General features: G+C 40.9%; 1 long non-coding RNA gene across 1 annotated transcript in view; it reads right to left on the minus strand.

Annotated features, from left to right (window-relative positions):
• Positions 1–1484: 1484 nt before the first annotated feature.
• Positions 1485–19400, minus strand: part of LOC106146554 — an 88263-nt gene continuing 70347 nt past the window's right edge. The window contains exons 2-3 of the long non-coding RNA XR_001231042.1: positions 5636–5833; positions 1485–1817 (exon numbers count right to left, since the gene is read on the minus strand). This is a non-coding gene — a long non-coding RNA (uncharacterized LOC106146554). The remainder of the gene's footprint in view (positions 1818–5635; positions 5834–19400) is intronic.

The following is a 19400-nucleotide window of genomic DNA, read 5'->3' on the forward strand; positions in this document are numbered from 1 at the left end:
AAGAAAGAAAGAAAGAAAGAGACAAAAGAGAGACAAAGCACCCAAAAACAACAGGAAATTGGGAAAAATGATATAAAATGGGAAATTAGTAAGTGAAAATTCATTCAATTTCAAGAACAGCAAATGAAACAAAAGTTAAAACAATGAAATGCCACTTTCTTTTATTTTCTCCTTGCATGGAGTGACATTCCCAGACCTCTTTATTCATTTTGAAATAGGGTCTCACTAAGTTACTAAGTTACCCAGTTTGGGCTCAAAATTGCAACCCTTCTGCCTCAGCCCACCAGAGTTCTAGGATTACAGGCATGTGCTACCATGAGCAGCTCAAAATGCTACTTTTAACAGATTGGCAGTGACAGTTAATATCTAGTACAGATGAGTATGTTAGGAAAGGCCAATCTGATATTCTTGAAATAAATTATAAACTTGAAACAATCTTCTTGAAGGACAATCTAGTGATGTCAAATTTTAAAATAGTCAAGTCTTTTGTCCAACAATACAGTTCTTAAAATCACACTAATATCCAAGAATTATGTGTGGTGTTCATTGTACAAATAATAAAAACAACTTAACTTTTAACTGGTGAGAATTGTTAAATAAATCATGATATATCTATATAAAGAAATACCAAAAACAAGTCAAAAAAAAAAAAAAAGCTCCACACAGATCTGTACATAGTAACATGAAAGCACATTATTAAGTGAAAAGCTGAAGTCGTATCATTATAAACACATTGTGACCTCCCATGGCAGCAGTCTTACATATGGTCCCTGTGACTCCCACATTCACATTCCTGTGTGATGCCTTCCTGAGTATGGGCTGAACACACCTGGAATATGGCACAAGTCACTGGATATCACTTCCAAGATTAATTACCAGGAGATGGTGGCTCACTCACTAGAACAGGAGCTACCTGTCATGTTGGATGAAGAGACCTGTGTCACAAAGAACTGAGGGATGTCTCTGGTCAGTAGCAGACTGACTGGGGGGTCTTCAGTCTTAAGAACCTCTGGTCAGTAGCAACTGACTGGGGGGTCTTCAGTCTTAAGAACCTCAAGAAGAGGTGAATCCTCCCAACAGCCACAGGAGTGAGCTTGGAGCCAGGTTTTTCCCCAGTCAAGACTTCAGATGAGACCACAGCTCCAGCCAATACCTTAATTACACCCTCATGAGATGCCTTGAGGCTGAACATCCAACTAAGCCACAGCCTGATTGTTGAGCCAAAAAGCTGTGAAATCATCAGCATTGTTCTAACCTGGCTATACCTGCAGGAAATTTGTCATGGGCCAAGAGATAACTGATTTTTAAAACTGAAAAAAATTAAACTATGTTACATACATGTATGGAAGAGAGGGTTGGAAATAGTGGTACAGCACAGGCACAGATGTCTGGAAGAAAACCACCCCATTCCTGATGGAGGTTATTTCTGGAGCATGGAACTAGAAGGGAGGAAAAATTGTATTTTTTACTTCCATATTGTTTGTTTATTACAGCAAGCTCTAATTACTTTCATAGCTTAAATATCTATTTTCTAGAAGTTCTTACACATAACGAATCTTCCAGCATGTTCTTGACCCACTGACAACAGTGAGGCACTGCTGTGAGCTGTGCGGCACAGTGCAGTGCGGAGTGCCCAGCGCCCCCTGCATGTGCTCACTCTGTTGTAATAAGTGGGATGCGCTTGCCAAGATGGAGACCCCACCAATGAAACTGCAGTATTCACTGGTCCTGCTAGGACTTGAAGCCTTTGTTTGGTCATGTTATGGAATAGAGTTCTGCAAAAAGCTCATTGATCAGAACTGCAAATGATCCCGGTACTGGAAAAAAAACAAAAACAAAATGAAACAGAGCTGCAAATGATCCAAATGTGCCCTCATTTGCATTTTTTATTTATTTTATACTAGTACTTGTTTGCACTACATAATGTTTACAGCACATAACATATCTAAAATCCTTTTCTCCTGCCCTTCCCCTTCTCTCCCTCCCCCTCCTCCGTCTCTTGATCCCCTTCCCATGTGAAAAAGATCTACCTTCCCATTTCCTATGATCTTTTATTTTGCTCTTTATTTATAATTTCAGTTTCTCATACAAGAGAAACCATACTCAAGCTTGTGTATCCGATTTATTTCCTTTAACATTATGTTCTCATGGTGCATCCATGTTCCTATGAGTGACTCAAGTTTAGCTTTCTTTATAGCAGAGTAATTGCTTCTGGACCAGGAAACAGCATCACCATAGCCATGGAACCCTCAGGCGCATAGCGTGCCTTTCCTTCACCAATCAGATATTTCTCCGCAAAACCAAGAGCAAATGTACATCTTTAATCTGATATACACTGAATCTGATGTACACTAAATCTTGGTCACTCTTCTCCCTTTTCATTGTCTCTGCCCCCATCCAAGCTCCTGCCCTTGCTCTACAAGATCGCTGTCCTGATCTCTTGCTGGTCCCCACTTGCACTCCTTCCCCATTTGCACTCCTCATGCGGCCCAGCGTGAGCTTTGGTTCTCTCTTACCGTGCTTTGTGAAACGACTTCAGACTTAACAGAAAAATTGCAATCATGCAAGAAATAAAACCAAAAATCCCTGTGTAATCTTTCCCCAAATTTCCCAGAAAAAATAACAGCACTACATTTGCTCACCACTCCCCCCACACACATACGCACATGAAGTATTTGAGATTCAGCCTCCCCACTCCCAAATGCTTCCAGATGTATTTTCCAAAACAAGAACTTTCTCTGACATAAACAGGGTTATCAAAATCGCAATGCTAACATCAACGCAATTTTATTACCTAACCCACAGGCCTTATTCAAATTTCACCAGCTGTCCCAGGAACAAAGGGATCCTGCCACACTCTTGCTACAATGCCACAGTGCTGCCTGCTGCTGTAAGAATGCACGAACTCCTCGCTTTGACCCATCAGCCCCACATGTTTAAACTCCTGCCGACTTTTCCTCCCTCCCCGCCCGACTGTCTTCTAGCTCCTCACTCTCATCAAACCCCATAGGCCTCACTGTTCCTCCATTACCTAATCTCATTTCTACCCCAGGGCCTATCACTGCCTCTGTCTGCAATGGTTTTACCCAGAAATCTCAATCGTTGATGCCTCCTCATCACTCAGACCAAGGATCTCCCCTCCTTGTTGACTTTATGTGTTGTTTTCTCTTGTGTGATTTTGAGGGGAGAAGACAAGACATGTTCAATTCTAGATTTTTACCGTGTTCCTCCAGGAGCCTTGAAAGATTTGAATTCTCTAAACTTCTCTGTTTATTTTATTGTATTCAAGTAATCTATAAATTATAGGTCAGTATATGGAATATGCATGAGATATTCAAATTCAGTAAAAAAAAAACTTCTTCTTAAATCTGTCTAAACAAATAGCAACACGTGCTGCCATATTGTATTGTTAAGTATTTACCACAAAGTTGGTATTAGTAAGTAGAAATTATTTTTCTATCTTCAACATATTAACTGTGTCGAAGAATATTCGATTTAACCCACATGCAAGCACATCCACAAGTAATTCAACGGTGAAGTTCTTCTGATTGCAAGATGTAATTCTGCTGGAAGCCTGAGGCAGGAGGATTCCAAGTCTGAGCCTAGCCTGGGCAACTTAGCAAGAACTTGTCTCAAAAAAAATTTGTAAAAAGGTCTGAGGATGTAGCTGAATATAAGGGCCCTGGGTTCAATCCTTGTAACAAACACAAAAAAGTAAGGGCTCCTAAGGACCCATAAATGAACTACTTTACTTAAATAACTATATCATCAGTGTTAGCACATCCTTAATGATCTGTAGGATGAGATATGCCCTAAACATTGCTCAGAGCCACAGCAACCACCTCAAATCATGAAGACAATACCTTAAGATGTCGCATGAACTGTAAAACTGATATGACAACAAGTGGAAAATAATTACTGCTATTATTGAAGTCTCTATGTCATTTCTTGGTAGTGCCATCCTGTACTGCATCTCCTCTAGGTAGCAATCGTTCTCCTGCCCACACTCAATGACAAGGATTACATGTTTGAATAAAATGTCAACATCCCACGTTATCCAGAGTAATGGGATACATCTAAATATCATCCTAACCCAGGACTGTCACGTTCCATTCATAACTGAAAGAAACAATGTCTTTAAGACCTTGCCTGAATTTTCAGCTAAAACTCACTTGATTTCAAGGTGACAGAGTGTGTTCTTAAGAGCTGTTGCCACCTAGGGTAATTATAAAGCTAGAGAAAGGCTCTGAGATGAAACAAAAGAAGATTAACACCTCTGCAGCAGAAGCAGCATTAACTGAGACACGGTACTGGGACCTAGCACTGAGAAACTGAAATAAGGCCGCAGTGAGGAGACCTCTCTCAACAGTTAAACTCAAAGAGGTCGCTGCATCCTTACGAAAGCTGCAGATACCTATGGCTAAGAACAGAGGGTTCTGAACACTGTCAAGGTCACAAGTGCAAACAGTGAGTTGGTTGGCAATGTTAAAAAGTACAAAGAACGAAAGGGTAAAAGTAAACAAAAATATTATTGCAATGCAAACTACAGGGAAGTGGAAACAGGGTTTTACATTTGGCCTTGGCACATAGGCAGGGCATGAGGAAACTGATTACCAAAGCTCTGGTTTTATGTTGTTGGCTAGAGATTTGAGCCAGTGGGGTTCAATGTCTCCCTTGTGCTCACCTCACCTTGACACAGTCCCCACCGGGGACCTCTGAGTCCTCACCTGCTGGGATATGCAAAAGGAGGTCCCAACTCTTAGCATGTGTTTCTTTTTTTAATCTCACACTTAAAACGCCTGTCTTGTGTGTGCTGTAAAATGATATGCTACATTAGACCAACAAACAGTACATGTAGGTTGCTAAATACATGGACAAGCTTATCATGAAAGTAAATTATTGAAAACCATTTATTGATAAGTGGTTTGTGATCAAGACAGTACAGAGATTCCGTTCCAGGAGGTCTGGAGTGAGGCCTTGGAATGTGTGTTTTTATAGCTCTTTGGGGGAATTCTGGTATACTAGTTTTAATTCATTTAGAAGGATTAATTTATTTTAACACTCACAAATCTACCTGTAGCTTGTGTAAAATGGGACACAAGTTCTCCCTTACATGTAGTTTTGGTCACCCATGGTCAACTGCTATCCAAAAATATCAATGAAAAATTCCAGAAGTAAACAATACCTAAGTTCTAAATTGTCACACTGAGCAATGTGATGAATCTCACACCACCACTCTCTGTCCCACACAGCACTACCACGCTACACACACAAACCAACACCCACAGCTGTAAGGAGACAGAGACCACACTCACATAACATTTAGTATAGGATTTTTTATAATTGTTCCTTTTTATCATTTATTGTTAATATCCTACTGCTCCTAATTTATAAACTCACCTTTATCCTAGGTCTATATGTACAGGAAAAGAATATATATATGATTTCAGGCAACCACTGGGGAGGGTGTGAGAATGTGTCCCCTACAGATAAAGGGGGACTACTATATTACAATTCTCATTTGTAGAGGCATGGAAAGTTTAGGTAATTCCCCTAGCTCACACAGCTAGTAAATGAGGGAATCTGAGTCCAGTTTGGTGCCAAATCAGTGTTCTCCAACACCTACACGACATACCCTCAATAAAGTAAAGCAGGAAGGACTGAAGAATTTCACGTTCCAGGTGGAAGAGATGCAAGAGCATCCGGTGGGAGCTCCACCGGCCTGGAGAACCCTTCCAGAAGCACGGCCTACTCACGAGGACCCGCAGACTCCCGCACAAACCTCTTCCTGTATGTGAGTCCCGTTTGTCTGGCTTCTTGAGATGGGACTGTTCTAGAAAGACAAAGAGAGAATACAAGACACAGATTGCTTCAGTAAAACAGCACCCGACCACAGCAGCTCATTGTCATTTTTTTCCCCTTCAATAGAAGCCTTTCGCCGTATGGAACTGATTACTGCCATCTGCCCTTCCATCCTTCTATTTCCTCTCTAGCAGCTCATTCTTCAAAAACTCAGTAGCTTCCTCTCTGTACATTTGTAAATGCTGTTGACTATGGATAAAATCCATGTTTACTTTCTCTTCAAAACCCCATAGGAAAGCTTGTTTTAATCACCCACAGATGTTTCATTCAGTTCTGCTTAGCTTGGCACAGAACTTCAGAGGGAAATAAAAGAAAAATCTTTATTTTATATTTCAATTGTAGATTGTTACAGACTAAATAAAACGCCAAATTGTTATTGGAAACAACACAGCCACTGTAATAACGATAGTCGACATCTCATTTTTACAATTATAATTTTTTCTGGCATTTGTTTAACTCAAGATGGTTTCCATATTTTACAAAAGGGCTTTTTTTTTTCCCCCACACTACTCTGAATGAACCTTCATTAAAGCCATAGACCTTTACAATTTATTTTTAATACATTCTTATACATTCAAGAAAAATTGAAGTTATGACACAATATTTAGTGATTAGTCTTGTAAATTCTTTCCACCTTTACGGTGGCATATTTGGTATGTGTTATCCTTTTGAAATCTTTTAAAAATATTCATTAGCCAACCTCAAAGACCACTCCATATATATCAAATACCTAATGGACAAGTTCTTTCCTGTTTCCCTTTTACTTTTGATATAAATGTTGATATATATGCACTCACTATGCATTAGATTTATACTCCACAGTTATTAAATATAAGGAGAAAAGGTAGATTTTCTAGAACAATATTTTCATGAAACTGGGATGAGGGAAAAGAGAAAAGAAAGAAAGAGAAAAATACATATATATGTATACACGGGGCATCTAACATAGTTGTACTACTGACTTTTATTGCTCTATTGAAAGGAACAGTTAATGTTTAATCATTTGATCAGTCTTACATGGGTATATTTGTTTATCTGAGTATCCAATTTGAAGATATCAATATGTAATACAACAACCATTGTTAATTTCCTATCACCTTGTCTGAAATTCTGTATTGCTTGTATTGTTTTTGTTAGTTTCTAAATGTATGTGTGTTTGTTAATTTAAAAAAAGTGTTTTCAAATAAGAATGAGCCCAATGGCTTGAGAGAGGGCCAATTAAGACTCCTTTTGTTTCAATACACATGTCTAAACTCTGACTTGAAAGTACTTATTTTGCTCTACACAATTTTATTCCTCTTTGTGTATCTATTCAAAACACCTAGAGGGCCCAGCATGTAGCCCATCGGTAGAGCATTTGCTCAGCCTGCACAAGGCCCTGGGTGTAATCCCAGGCACTGTGAAAAGAAAAGTGGTATGGGGGAATATCTGGGTCAGAGAACTTGTTGTGTTAGAGGAGAGATAAGTGTATGCATGAGGGGGAAATGGTTGACCCTTTATCTAAGAGAAGTTACCCAATCAAAGAAGATATTTCAAGTCAATGTAAAGAAGGGAACAGTTTTCTTTATACAGCCCCATTTTCCAGTGCAAGTGACAGCTTTTCAAAGAACAGCTCTCAATTCTATGTTGATAGTGAGAAAGAACATTTACTTTCCCAAATTATCTGACCTACCACCTAGATATATTTATAATACAACATCAAAGACAATCAGCAAATCCATTAGACCCAAGTGTATTTTTTCTTGTCAAGGTCATGAATGTATTTTATATAACTACAATTTTCTGCCCTTCATTAATTGAAGCTATTAGTGGCTATGAATAGCAAACTTTTTAAAACATCATTATTTCATCAGTCTTTCATTGCAGAAAAGGAAGTAAAGTCAGTCTTCCTTTGATATCTAGGCACTATAATCAAGACAACTGGGTTTTTGTTAAGTTAAAAACAACAAATTATAATTTACTATAAACATAAATACAATTTTAAATATAAGGAGCTAAAGAATTTTTCCTACTATAGCCTCCTGCATCATAGACATGGTTATGACCCTGAAGTATTCTCCCCTAGACACACTTGTCCCATTAAAGAAAGGGGAGAACTACAATGTCAAATTGTCACTTGAGCAGTTTCTCTACGTTCATCTAATATTGAATGACCACTGTAAGAACATCAAGTACATGCTGCTAGTTGCTGTGAAAATAATAGAGAAAATAAAAATAAAGTGATTGCCTTTCTGCAAAGATTAGGATTAAAATGAAATGAAAAGGGGAAAATAAAAATACACATACAGGAGCAGAGGCACATTTTGTATCACAGTTGAAAGGTAATATACTTTAGTTCATTTTTAAAATATAAATGTAACATCTCAAATACAGACATGTATCACTCCTTGTCAAGAAAGGTACACCCAGTTCTAAAAAAAAAAAAATCAGATGTTATTAGTTTATTAATCTGTAAAATTGCTGATGTAATACTGTATTTCCTCAAATCTAAGATACCATCAATTTTAAGACATACCATTATTGTATTTGCCAGGAAAAAGAAAAAAAGCATTCCCATATGCCATGACAGATGATCAAATGTTAAACACATTCCAATTTTACAGATTAAAGTGCAAAAAATGTACATTTAGAATTGAAGAAATATTGATTTAGCAATCAAACTCTGGTTCAGGAACACAATAGGATACTTGCTTAAAAATATTGAACATAGCCAGGCATGGTGGCACATGCCTGTAATCCCAGCACTCAGGAGGCTGAGGCAGGAGGATCACCGTGAATTTGAAGCCAGCCTGGGCCACATAGTGAGTTCAAAGGCAGCCTGAACTAGGTAACAATACTTTGTCTCAAAAAAAAAAAAAAATACTGAACATAGCCTGATGTGGTGGTACACTCCTGTAATCACAACACAGTAGGATGATCACAAGCTCAAGCCCAGCCTGGGCAATCTAGTGAGGCCCTGTCACAAAAACAGCAAGAGGGGAGGGAATAGCTCAATGTGAAGGCCCTAGGTTCAATCACAAGTTCCAAAGGAAAGAAAAAAAAGAACATTGAATGCATAAAAAATGCTTTAAAGAAGAAAAAAACTCACAAGTGACATAGAAAATTAACTTATCTCTACAAGTTCAGAAATCTTTCCATTTCTGAATATATTTTTCCCACTATGGCCTTACATATTTGTGTATTTCAGTTTATTATTTTTCACTATGCAAGTTAAAAGTGCTTACAACAAAAGAAACTAGAAAGTTTACACAAAACATTCAATACACCAAAACTGGACCTAAGATGTCATTGGATTTTTTTTTTTTTTTTTAGTCTTTCCTTTTCTCTTGTTCATTGCTTAATTTCACATAGCTTTTTCCACACTGTGCTGCTGTCATGGATACAGTGAGAAGCCTCCCAACACCTCCACAGCTCATCCGGCTTCTAGCACCTTCGCCCAATTTGCAATGACAGACATGGAACCTCAATCCCCATTTGATTATTCTTTCAGGAAAGGCTTGAGTGCAAAGACCTTAGAAGAGTGACGGGGAACTTTTCAGAGATGAGTGCCCAACTGCAACCCAAAACCTGCTTATTTATCACAACATGCCAGCACTACAATTAAACATGAATACCGAGAATTTAGTTTAGAATAAACAACTATTATCCGACGCTCAGATGCTGGGGTGACTCGGCTTGCGTGCCAATAGAGAGAGTTCTGTGTGCCAGCTGTGGCATGCGTACCATAGGTTTGCAAACCCTGCTTTAGAACATTCAGGTATAGCTTGAGGGAAGATCAAGGTTAACACTACAGATATTATTTCAATTGTTTCAACCAGCTTACAGATACCAGAGAGAAAGAACATTTGTGCTCCTCCTTTGCATTTCTTTAGCCCTTTCTAATTAATCCCAGGAGTTTGTTTTGATTAGCAGTGGAGTATCTGTGCACACACATTACCTGAAAACACCCAGAGATCCATTTCCATTTACAGTGGTGACTGTCATAGAGAATGTTGCTCCCATTCTAGCAACAACGACAAAATCAGACAAGCTACAGTATCATCACTGTTCTTGAGCCCATTAGAGAGACAAAGTCTTCAGGCAACCAAGCAATCTGAATTGCAAAAAGGGACGTGAGCCTTTGCAAAGAGAGACTAGGCATGCAAACTGTCCAGCCTTTGGCAGAGCAAGAGAGAAAGAGCGGGTCACCTGACACAAGAGGGTAAGAAGAAATCAGCCAAAATGTTAAAGAATTTTTAAAGAGCGAGTATAGGCTGGTGTGTCCATTGGGAACAGCTGGAGACCCCCGAAATAGGGATGTTTCCACTCATCATCTCAGTTTCAATGAGCCTCCACTGGGTTCTCAGACTTGGGAGAAAGATTGAGCCCAGGAAAGGTAATCTGGGGGCACTTCAAGGTAACATGGATAGGCATGTCCACAGACCTTCTTCTCTTAGGAAGTAATAAACTAAAGCTGCTAAGGGAGGACCAGCAGACCTCTTTGACCCCAAGAAAAGACCTGTTGCTTCTGGGAAACAGCAGAAGCAGAAGCCCTGTCTCTGGAGCAGGAACATTTCTTGGGTCCTGGACTCTGCACTGATGTCAAGCACAGGTCAGCTACAGCCAGGCAAGCATCAAGAAACTCTCTCCTACCAAAGACCAACCACAGATACAAGGCAGAATTTAGCTGCCACTGGAGTAAGGGAGGGAATGGAGAAAAAACTCTAATCGCAAGGCTTGGTCACACACAGCCTGCCTGAGACTGAGGTAGGACCACCATGAGAAAGAAGCCTTGTGCCCCACACCGCCACAAGCCCAGTACCAATGAACACACAAAGACTGTGGCACCATGTGGGAAAGCAGGGACATGGAGAGGCTCTCTCGTGGCTCAGGCAGGCAGAGTAGAAAGGGAGCATGGAGAAAAGTATCTACTACTCCAGGTCTACTCCAAACATAAGGAGATAAACTACATTTAGGAGTATTTGGAGCCTGGCATCAAGCTCCATGCCTGACTAGATAAATTCAGCCTCCAAAGGAATGCCAGGAAAGCAGGAGCAGCATGCCCATTACTCAGCAGAAGTACTAGTCAACTCCATCTCATCAGTTCTTCTATGTCTAGCAGTCAATAAGCATATGGTATAAGATACACAAGAAAGAAAATAAACCATTGTCAAATCTTATACTAACCTTCAGAACAACTGCAGAGATGACTTAAATGTTGGATCAAACGGGGACTTTAACCTTGATGTTAACCTTTTACGATGTTAAAGGACCAAGTAAAAAGATGGACAACATACATGAACACGTGGGAAATTTAAGCACAGATGGAAATGAATGAAAGGAGGGGTGGGGAGAGAGAGAGAGAGAGAATATTAATCAAATGGAAATGTTAGAAATTCAAAATCAAAAAGAAAAATTATTCTAGATGAGGAATTTCTTTGATAGCTCCTTACCAGATAGGACACAATAAATCTAAAGGTAGGTCAATAGAAGTTCCAGGGCTAGAGATTTTAGAGCTCTTGCCTACCAGGCACAAGCCCTGGGTTTGGTCCCTAGCACCACATTCACACACCAAAACAACAACAACCAAAGTAATGACTTTTAAAATGTAAAGTTTCAAACTAAATTACAAAAGAAAATCAGAGCTGTAGAACAATATCAAATCACCTAACGTATGTGTAACTGAAATTCAAGAAGGAAAGGAGAGAAATAGAAATATTTAGAGATAATGGTCAAGAATTTTCCAAAATTAATGAGAAACAACAAACCACAGACCCAAGAATCCCAGAGAACCCAAACTAGGATTTTCTTCAAAAAGGAAAAGAGAAAAATAAAAACAAAACACCTAGACGTAACAGAGTCAAACTGCTGAAAAAATATTTAAGACCAAGAAAAAAGAAATATCACACTTGTGGAAGGAAGCTAAGGAAAGGTCTAACGTAACATCACTTACATAGTTTAAAACCATAAAAATAAATTGTAACCTTCATCTTGGCATCTTAGATTGCGTTTGATGTGTCCTAAGAATTGTGTCTCTGATTTGGCTATAGATGTTAAGGAGAAACCTACCTTTGTCCTTTCGTTAATGTTACCTCTACCCTCTTACACACGGCTGGAAAAATGCATGCCCAACAAGCGCTGCTGAACTGGGAGATTCATTTTTTGCATGGTCTCTTTACAAGGCATCAGTGATCTTTCTTTACAGACAGTATTAAATTATAAAAGTATTTTAAACTAATTTGGAGATGTTTTATTATGACATCCTCTACCTTTCATTTTTTATAAATATGAGAAACATTCATGGGCTAGCTCCACATTTAGCAGAATGAGTTCATGCATCCTTCCCACTTTGCTATTTCCTTTTTCCAGTCCTTACATGTTGAATTTTAGATGTTTAATAATGAATGTAATATGTACAATTCCTTACATGTACTGTGTCTTGTCCTTTTCAGATTCATCCGAATAAGGTCTGCACTATCTGTATAAATTAGAGATCTCTTATCTGGAATATTTGGGACAACATGTATTTTGGGCTTTCTCAGATTTTGGAATATTTTCATATGCATAGTGAGATACGTATACCTTATACACATAGCCTGAAAGTGAGATTTATACAGTATTTTTAGTGCACCTGCGTTTTAACTATATCCTGTCTTATGAGGTCAGGTGTTGATTTTTCACCTGTGGCATCAGATCAGTGCTCAAAAAGTTTAAGATTCTGCAGCATTTCAGATTTTCAGATTAGTGAATATATATATATACATATACATATATACAATTTTGTATTCCAGATAAAAAAAGGTACATGGTAAAATGCTTCATTACTGATATTAGTATGATTAGAATATCTAGTAATGTCCAGCTCTCCCCTACTACTTTTAGAACCCAAAGCCCAAGAAGAGAAAGCTTGCAGTGAAAATGTAAACTTCAGTGTTGAGCTTTACTCTAAACTTTACCCATACTTGGCTCCTGGTTCTCTGCTGGCCTCAATTTCACCTTTCAGGCCTCATGTCCATCCCAGCCCATGACCCCATCTGAGGTTCCTTGTTTACTTATTTCTCTGATTCTTCAACTATCACTTTATTCCCCACTTGATGTTGAGTTCTCCTCTAAGTACTGTATTTGTTCAGATATTCTTTCTGGATCATTATTTAGATGTTTTAAGACCCCCATCTCATAAACTGCATACCTAGTTCTAATTTGATCTCCAAGAATCAGGCTCTGGACAAAGAGTAATCTTAGATGTATGAAAACAAACATTTCTGTTTAAAATCAAAATAAAAAGGTGATATTGTGGCAGGGCCCTTCCCTTCCCAAAAGAATGTGGTGAGGGCCTTCTCAGAACAAAGAAAGCAACATGGTACTTAGTTCCTAGATATGCATGGTAGTTCTAGTACAGCTCTGTGACATAGATTGTACCCAATCAGGCTATAGTTTGTTAGTGTGTTACCATTTAAGGGAGACAAACACACAAAAATTGTATAAAATGCAAAACGCCACCATGACCAGGGCTCAGCCTTGTGGGCACTAGCCTACTGAGCCCCTGCTGGTACAAATAAAGTTGCTTCCTGGAAAGATAAACCTTGATGTCCCGTCTCTCTGTGCAAGAATCCTGCTGCATTTCTTGGGGGCTCGTCTGGGACTCAGAGACAGTCCAGTCCCACCTCCTTGTCACCAGGGTGTGAACCTTGGAGCATAGAGAGAAGCAGCTCCACCTAACTTCTCAGTCTTGATGAAACTCTTTTATGAAGCCAAAAAAGGGGTGAAATGAGAACCTTCATTTTGAGAACAAGTACAGCAAAAAGCCTTTAAAGAAATCAAACAGCCCACCTGGAGATGTGCGTGAACCATCCTGACATGGAGAAACCTCTGGGAAAACATGCCACATGACGAGTCGCTCTTGGCCCTGCCCTTGAAAGCCAGAAAGGACCGGAGTCAGCAGAGGAGCATCTGGTGAACAAGGACTCGGTGAACACGAGAGTATCAATGCCTGGTGACTCAGAGGTCCAGCTGACTGGGGACGTGAGAGCCATTCAGAAGCTAGAAACCAGGAGGACCTTGCACAACACCCGGGAGACTCCCCAGGAGGCCATTCTTCCCCTAACTGTACAGGCTGTGGTGGAGGAGAGAGTGGAGCTCCGGAAAGGTCTGCACCGAGACTTCATGGATTACATGGGTGCCCAATATTCAGATTCTGTAGAACTACCTTCATGGAGAAGGAGGATCCCTGTGAAATCATGAGTATAGAGGAAAAAGTGAATGGCTCATTCCTGAACACTGGTGCTGGTCTCTCGGTCCTTCTTTTCAGTCCTGGCCTTCCTTCTAGCTGTCACACCTCAGTGAGGGGAGTCACTGATGAGGTAACCCGCTATTTTTTGCAAACCCTTGGGCTGTGACTACTTGTTTGATCTTTCTTGTATATCTTTGTTTTCCTGAGAAACCACTTTGCGGATGCCAACATGTATTGCAGCAGCCATTGATGATTTCCTATCAATCTGTCCATAACTCTGTAATGTTTGTATTGCTCCTATGCTATTTCATAAATGGATGTATGTTTGTTACTGTGTGTTTGCAACAAGAACCATTGAGAATAGTCAATGATTATTTGATTGATCACTCATGTATAGCTCTATTTGTTTTCCCTAGAGACCACTTTGGAGAAACCAGGGTATAGAACAACAATCACTGATAATTTCTTGCCATTTTTTTCTGTAACTCACTATTATTTGTCCATTTGTTTTCCTAAGAAACTATCTTGAAGATACCAATAGGTAAAATAACAACCATTGACAATGTCCTACCACTTTGTCTGTTAAAAAAGAAAGAAAGAAAGAAATCAAACAGGCCCTCACTGCTGGACCTGGGCTTTCAGACATGACTGAGCCTTTCCTCTTGTGTCCACAGGTGTACTGGCACTGCAGTGAGCGTTTTAACCCAGGTGTTTGGGTCATGGCATCAACCAGCAGCATACTTCTGCAAGCAATTCAATTCTGTCACACAGGGCTGGTCCCCTTGTTTGCAAGCCATTGCAGCTACACCCCTATTGGTGGCAGAGGCTGACAAACTGACTATGGGACAAGAATTGGCAGTCCAAGTGCCACACTCAGTAGTGACATTAATGGAGTACAAAGGACAATACTGACTAACTAATGCCCAGACAATCAGGTATCAGGGGATGTTCTGCAAGAACCCCCGCATTCACCTAGAAGTAATGTAGACTCTGAGCTGGCAACTCTATTGCCTGTCAGACCAAACTAGCCAGATCATGACTGCATTGAGGTCATGGATCAGGTGTTCTCCAACCAACCAGACTTGAGGAACGAGCCCCCCAAGGACCCTGATGCTGTATATTTTACTAATGGCTATAGTTTTGTGAAGGAGGGAGAATGCACTGCACGGTACTCTGTGGCAATCCTAAATTCCATCACTGAGGCAAAGTCTCTGCCAAAAGAGAACTCAGCACAAGAGGCAGAACTTATCATCCTAACCTGAACCCTCCAACTGGTAGCAGGAATATCTGTTAATACATACACAGATTCTAAGTATGCCTTCACCACCCTCAATGTATCATAGGGCTTTACATGAAGAAAAGGGCCTAGGAAAAGACATAAAGTATGGAGGAAAAGATATAAAGTATGGCAAGAAAATCCTTGAACTCTTAGACACTGTATGAGTGCCTAAAAGAGTGACAGTCATGAATTGTCAGGGACATCAAAGGGAAGGCATCATGGCCACTCAGGGAGACAGTACAGCAGACTGAGAAGCAAAGTTCACAGCCTCCAAAGGAACAGAATCAACAACCATGGCCACCATGCTGCTCCCTAGTCTGTTGACAGAATCAGACCCTAATTACTCACAACATAAGAGTATTTGACTTAAGGCCAAGAATGGAAGTTACCTCCCAGAGAGATGGTAGAAATTTGAACAACAAGGCCCTGGCTCCAGCTTTTGTCAAAAAGTTTCACCAGGACACCCACATAGGCTCGATAGCTCTTGAGACTGCCATGGTTCACCATTCCTACATCCCACAGCTCTCCAGCATAGCCTGAGTAACATGTGAACAATGTGAAACATGCGCCCATAATAGCCCTGTGTCAAAGACCCAAGGCCGGTCCTGGGGTACAGAGTCCCATTGGGGGAGTTCCATTTGAAAATGTGGTTGTGGACTTCACTGAGCTTCCCTGGGCCCATGGCTACAAATATTTGTTAGCCTTTGTGTGCACCTTCTCAGGCTGAGGAAAGGCCTTCCTCACCCCAAGGAAAAGGCATCTGAGGTGGTCTGATTCATTTTGAGGAAAATCACTCCCCGTTTTGGAATCCCCGTTACCATAAGATCAGACAACAGCCGCTATTTATCACAGAGATGGTACAGCTGGTAGCCAAAGGACTAAACAGTACCTGGAAACTACATTCAGTATACCGTCCCCAGAGTTAAAAAAAAAAAAAAAAGATGGAACGAATGAACCAGCCTCTAAAATTACAGCTGAGCAAACTGTGTCAGGAAACTCACTGCACTGGGACCAACTATTGCCAATAGTCCTGCTGAGGACTATTTGGGACTAGGTTTAGTCCCAATAAACAGATGGGGTTCTCCTTATGAAATTCTCTATGGAAGGCCCTCACCTTTTATCAAGGCCATAAGGAAGGATGTAAGGAAGTGTAAAAATCTCACCCTCACACAACACATACAGGCATTATCATCCTTAGCCACTGTACACCAGTAGGTTAAGAAATGATTGCCTGTGAGTCTGAACACAGATGCTCACTCCTTTAAGCTAAGGGATGCTGTGTGCATGAAGAAATGAAATGTCCAGCCTTTAAAACCCCTCTGGAGAGACCCATTCACTTCTGTGCTATCCACCCCCACAACAGTAAGGGTGGTCAGCATAGTCCCCTGGATTCACCAGAGCAGAGTGAAGTCAGCATCTCAGAACTGGGAGTGCATCCCCAACCCATTAGGATTAGCACCATGTAAGCCAGTGATCCAGAAGAAGTCAGCCTCTATCCCAGACACACCCTCCGGAGACCACAGCCCTGCTCTAGCCACTCTGGAGGCTGACTAGTCTATGCATAGGAGAAGCGTGAGGACGCCACCAACTGGCACCAAGACTGTACTGCATGCCTTTTTGTGGTTGGCCTGTTATGTGCTGCCATTGTTCCTAACTGTACTCGGATCTCTAGCCCTGATTTTCGCCATAGCCCTTGCCAAGACCACCCCAACTGACTGGAAAAGTGACGAACGGTGCCCACTAGCCCTCACCTTTCTCTTGTGGGTAGGATGTTTTTCTGGTGTTGGTTGTTTTTACCAGGGGTCCCATTGGTAGACCTGACCTCCCCATCATGTAAGTCGGGTATTCGCATAACCAGGTCAGGCCAGGGAGTTACTTGGACTTTACCACACTCACTTCTCATGCCAAGGAAGGTTCCAAGGGACCTGCACAGATAACAAAACAACCTATTCTATCTCCAACAGGGGAGTCAATATATTTGTTTTGACCCACAGTACTCCTCCAGTAAAGATTGGTTAGAAATCCAATCCTACTAGGAAGGTAGGTGGCCTTGGTCAGCCAGCCAGAAATTATTAACCCAAAACAACCAATGTCAATACTTTTTGATGTGCATGTGGTTATAGGTATTGACCCAGAGACATCTGTCACATGAAAAAGGCAGGCACTTGTCATGCAGGCCCAAGGACTCTTGATATACCATGCAGAGGCTTACACTGGAAGCAAAAATACCGACTCAATGACAAGTACATGCATAAGAAAAGTGGTTTATGTGCCTATGCACCTGAGTTTTTATGCCCCAGCTAGAGCTGTGTTTCAGGGGCTACCTGAAAAAAAAAAAAAGACACAGCAGTGCTCCTTAAGAAGGGAGCTGCTGCATCAGGTTGTCAATCAAAGGCCTGTAACCCTGTTGATCTTATCATCCTTAACCCAGGAGATTCCAAATGGCCATGGGACATCCGAAGTGGCATTCAGATCCATGGTGGGGCAAAGACCAAGTACTGTGCTATCTTTCGAGAGAGTCACCACCACCATACAGTCACATTTCACCTTGTCTTTCATTTCTTTTATGAGGAAATAAATAGCAGCCTTCCTCCTATCCTGCCACAGCCAGAAACTTGTTTCTAGCCCTAGCAGAGACTATAGCCCAAACCCTAAAGATCTCTTCTTGCTGTGTGTGTGGGAGAACCAACATGGGGGATCAACAGCCATAGGAGGCTAGAAAATTAGATCCCCATGAACCTTACATTGAAACAGGATACCCCAGCCCCACTTCTAGGTTTGGCTTCTCAAGACTTCAATTATCGGGGAAAACTGCCTTGCCCAGTGGGGGAAAATGTTTACTGCCCCTGGTAGAGGCCTAATATAACTAGACCAAGGATTTTACAACTCAACTGCCCTAAAAAGGCAATGGTGGCAGTGCCCAGACGACCTTGAGCCAGATCTTCACCCCTTGTCTAACTTCTCCCATCTTCAAGAAGCTTGGGAAGCCACCAAATGGTGGACCCCAGGTGGACTATACTGGACATGTAGAAAAACAGCCTATATTGTACTCCCTCCAAACTGGCCAGGGTCGTGTGTGTTAGGAACAACCGTACGTCTTTCTCCCTACTCCCACTCACCAGAGGAGCTCAGGGATATGGGGACAGAGATCTCCAAAGGAAATGATGTGCCCTATGGAGTGCCAATTGGAAAGATGGTAAATGGCATCCTGAGCATACAATCCAATATTATGGCCATGTCACCCAGGCAGAGGATGGGTCTTTTGGTTACTGTACGCCCATTTACATGCTAAACTGCATAATCAAACTGCAAGCAGTTGTGGAAATCATAACCAGGGAAACTGCCGAAGCTCTTAATTTACTAGCCAAATTGCAAGCTAAAATGCATAATGCTATCTATCAAAATTGGTTGGCCTTAGATTACTTGCTTGCTTCTGAGGAAGCAGTTTGTGGAAACCCTAACCTGAGCAACTGCTGCCTACAGATGATGAAGGAAAAGTTATAGAGGAGATCACAGATTGGATGGAAAAGATTGCTCATGGCCCAATCCAGACTTGAAAAGGTTAGGACCTGGGGAGTTGTTTAGAGGATGGCTTTCAACTCCTGAGGGGCTCAAAACCCTCACAGGTATTATACTTTTGATCATGGGGGTTTGCTTAATCCTGCCCCATCTAGCTCCCCTGGTCATACGGTCCAGTGTCAGCCTCACTGGAGCAATAGTCAAAAGAAAACCAGCCATTCATGTGATGATGTTACAGAAGTGTAAATCTTTAAACAGGATAATGCAATTTGACCCAAAATAGGAGGTCCAAGCATCAAAGCCGGGGGTAATGTAGCAGGGCTCCTCTCAAAGAAATGAGGTGAGGACCAGACCAAAGAAAGGCAACAAGGCATACTTTTTTTTTTTAATTTTAAAAATAAAAGGAGGAAAACATTGACAGACAACCTTTTACAAAATAGCAAAAGAACAGTACAGACAATACAGTTACAAACAAAGTGGTAGGAAATTAATGTTTGCTGTATTACATATTGATATCTTCAAAGTGGTTTC

The sequence above is a fragment of the Chinchilla lanigera genome, unplaced genomic scaffold (assembly GCF_000276665.1).
Source record: "Chinchilla lanigera isolate Chin_1 unplaced genomic scaffold, ChiLan1.0 scaffold00083, whole genome shotgun sequence".
Classification (NCBI taxonomy): Eukaryota; Metazoa; Chordata; class Mammalia; order Rodentia; family Chinchillidae; genus Chinchilla; species Chinchilla lanigera.